General features: G+C 37.7%; 1 protein-coding gene across 3 annotated transcripts in view; it reads right to left on the reverse strand.

The window, feature by feature from the left end:
* Nucleotides 1-3,607, reverse strand: part of SHROOM1 (shroom family member 1) — a 72,567-nt gene extending 68,960 nt beyond the window's left edge. For all 3 annotated transcript variants that reach the window (XM_034779174.1, XM_034779175.1, XM_034779173.1), the window contains exon 1: nt 3,410-3,607. The gene's annotated coding sequence lies outside the window, so the exon portion shown is untranslated. The remainder of the gene's footprint in view (nt 1-3,409) is intronic.
* Between the last annotated feature and the right edge of the window lie 445 nt (nt 3,608-4,052).

Raw genomic sequence — 4,052 nt, forward strand, 5'->3', positions numbered from 1 at the left:
CTACTTGTTTTTACAATCAGGATTTTCTTTCTTTGTTATATTTGTGTAACTACTGTTGGAAATAAAGGATTTGTGTATTGTTTACCTTATTACATATCTCCTGGTATGATTTCAAATCAGGACCCAGGAACAGCTGTCAGAATTGAGTAATTTCACTCTCAGCTTTTACTACAATGAGTAGTCACTCTAATATTTCCAAGAGAGAAATTTCTGATTGTTAATGCAAGTAGCTAAAAGAGAGGACTTTGGTGACAGGAATTTAGAAAATTTGTCCAAAGCAGCTAAAATGGCCTAGGTGAATGGGTGACTTTTTATTTTTGGTAACTTACATTTCTTTTTAACCCAACAGTTGTACAAATAGCTATAACTAGACCTCAGTCATGTTCATGATCTACTGCTAACCTGCAATTGGTCACATTTTTTAGTTGTGATTCAGAATATAATGAAATAATAATATGCGAAATTAGGGAAAGCTAGTCTACCCCACTTTGTAGTCTTATAGAAAACTTTAGAACTTTATGTTCCATATGAATTTTAATAGCACATCCTGCAATGTTTAATGTCATGTCACAGATACAAACAGGAATGCACTGAAGCAAAAAATAGTACTTTTGGGAGGACATTAATCTTTACTGTATCTACCTTCCAGAGACAAGAAATTTGATATTCGTTCCATTCCTCCAAGTCTTTTATTATTTTATTCCCCATTGGAGGGTAATTTGCATTTAAAAGATTTTTAAAAGATCCAAAAGCCCACTGAAGTCAATGGCCGTCGTTCAATGGACTTTGAGAGGCTTTGGATCAGGCCCTAAATCAGCCAGGAGGAAATGGAGAAGAAATATCCAAAGCAATTCATTTTCCACATACTATTGAAACTAATGTATCCCTATTTTCAAGAAAGTTTTACATTTCTACTGATTCTACTGCATAAATGGTGATGAACAATGAGCAAAGAATACTGATGAACTGAAGAAGGTCAGCAGACAGGGAACGTAGGTGTCCTTAATTGTATGGTTCCCTGCTACTATAATCAACTCTAGGCATTGGAATCAGTATTTTTGCCTTGCCGTTAAAGGTTCAGATCTTACACGGCTGTAAACTGGCATGATTCCATTAATTTCAAAAGCTGATTTTTACCAGCTGAGGATCCAGCTAAACGCTACTGGTGAACAAATTCAAACATTATTGAAAAGTTTATAAAGGCACTGCTTACAAATAGGGGGAAAAGGGGTTATGTCTATTATTTTAAAGGCCTGAAATGTTTTCATTATGTTAACAGCAGTTCTTCCCCCATCTCCAGGGCCTTAAATTAGAAATGTGGGTCTTGTCTCCCTTGGAAGACCCTATGGCTAATTGGAGAAACAATGAAATGATCACATCAAAATACTAAAGAAGTGAAACTTAGTCACATAAATCAAAAACCGTTTTTTATTAAGGCTGTTTAAAATGTCTGAGGGATGATTAGACTTGACAGTAATGATATTCCTAACCCAGGTTTTTTCCTTTGCAGGTCACTTTTAAAGCTACTGAGCATGCTCACTGAGGATGGACTCTTCAGAGATTTTAGCTGCTAAAAATTAAAGAAGTCTCTGCGTACATGCAAACTGCAATTTTCCAAAGACTTATAGTTTGGCCAATTTGGGCAGATTTTTACAAAGGACAGCAAAAAGCACACCCCTGCCATAAAGGCCACTCCCTGGGGAATTTAAACTTTCTATTCCAAGGCATGGGATCACTAGAGCTGTTCAAATAAAAAGTTATCAGAATTTTTTAAACACAGGCAAAACAAAATATTTTCCCCTGGCTTCTATTCTGAAACTATTGAGCTGTTTTGGCTGAAGTTTAAAAAATAAATAATAATAATAATAATCAGCCTGAGGCAGACACAAGACATGGAAAACGTCAGCCTAAACGGTTAACATTTGGCAAAGTTGTAAGCAAATGAAGACAGAGTCTTCTAATGGGAGGTATCAGGCAGCCTATAATTTTGCCTATTGTGGGCCAGATTCTGATACCCTTACTTAGTGAGGCCACTGGTGGATTTAAAGTGTTATTCAGCATGAGAAAGATATCAGGATCTGGCCCTCTGCATGTTATGACTTGTACCTAAACACCAACTAATGCAAAATGACAGCCTCAGTATGCAAAATATTCGTAACAAGAGTCTTGAGTCTATAGGTTTTGCATTTTGCCCTCAATTTTTGTAAATATGATCAGTTTTATGAAAGACCTGTGCAATCTTGTGTGTCATGTCACTTGAAAACAAGACCACTTCTAAGTGGGAGAAAAAAAACCCACTTTCACTCAAAATGGGTCTCTTTTAAAAAAAATATGTACCAAGACATTTTTAAAGTTTGAATTTCAATATTTTGTTTTGACATTAAGTTTCACATCAACATGCACAACATTTTGAAATTCTGTGTAGTTTCTTTTTTAAAAAATTACCAGTGTGTGAAAAAAATTGTAAAGGACAAAATAACCTGCAGCTCTATTATGAATTGTTTTCTGCAATACCTGGTGAAGAAAATTTTTTTGTTGTTGTTTCCACACAGCTCTGCTCAATCCCTGCAATACTGGCATAAAATGCTGCTATAGAGAGTTATTTCTGAGATAAGCATCTTGTTAATGGGCTTCTGCACAACAGGGACAGAAATTTCAAGGCCATTATTGCCCCCGTGATTTTCACAGGAAATAATTGTGTAGATCAAGACCTTAAAATAATAATAAAGGTTCAAATCAGCTACTGAAAGGAGCATATAAATAAAACCACATTGCTGCTTGTCCAATATGTTATAGTAGTATAATTCCAGCACATTCTGAACTATAAAAGGATTCTTTTCACTTATAAAAAAATATTATCTCAATATATAATGTCCTTTTTCTAAAACCTCCTCTGTTAACAGACAATATTACATTTTCTGATAGTGCACTTACTCGTTTAATACTGCAAAACTGATCAAAAGGCAATGCCCAGGAAACAAACACCATCCCTCCCCCCACCCTCTTTTTTTATTTCAGGTATAGCTGTTTACAATAGGGGATGGGGACTGTGCTTATAATTCACACTCAACAGGTTGGCTTAAAACATCCATTTTTCCAAACATTCCAAAATTTCCCAAACATTATGCAGGATCATTGAACTTTACATTGTTTCATTACATCGATGGTCTTTCTCCCACCTCCCTCCAGCATCACTAAATTCCTCTAGCTCTGTAGCTTTCCGTTCACCGTCACAAAGGCAAGTTAGTTACCTCCAGAAGTGCACACACATTTACAGCAATTAGAACCAATCAGTGTAATTTATATAGCTCATCAGCATGAGCATTCATCAAATCAGCATCCAGCTTTGTCAACAATGATTGCAAAAACACAACAGCCCGGAGCCCTGGCTGCAAACAACCATAATTACCTGCATCCCACTACTTGACCAGTCTCCCTTTGTGCTTCCCGTGAACGAGCTTGTCTTTTTCACTAACTATTGCAGAGAATGCTGTGTCCCTTGCAGTGCCAGCACGTAGCAGAGGCTTGCTATTATTCCTTTACACAGACCCAGGCAGTCTAGAAGGAACTCTTTCCTTACTCTCAGCCGCAGATTAAACTCTTCCAGTTTCTGCAGTTCCCCTAGCTACTTTTAGACGGTAAAGGTAACTGGAAAAGCTCCCTGTCCAATCAGATGAAGGGAGGTGGGGTTAGAATAATGAACCTGAAGCTCTGGCGTCAGGGTAGAAGCATTTCAGCATGACCCAGATCTCCTCCTGCAAAAGGGGGGAAGAAAACACCAGCCAACCCTGGGCAAAAGAATAACAGGCAGTTTATGCCACCGCTTACAGTACTAGTCCAGAGTGAGCTGGCAGTTAGAATCTTCAAGGTACAGACACAGCATCTAGGACAGCCAGGGATTCATAACACCTTCAGAGGTGTTATGAATCCCTGGCTGTCCTAGATGCTGTGAGGGAGCAGATTTGTGATTTGTCTTTTACTTAAGAACCTGAGATGGATCCAAACTAAAATCCCCAGAACCGAATGCCCCAGACTTTAGCAATGGATCTGAA

This window comes from Trachemys scripta, chromosome 8 (assembly GCF_013100865.1).
Source record: "Trachemys scripta elegans isolate TJP31775 chromosome 8, CAS_Tse_1.0, whole genome shotgun sequence".
Classification (NCBI taxonomy): domain Eukaryota; kingdom Metazoa; phylum Chordata; order Testudines; family Emydidae; genus Trachemys; species Trachemys scripta.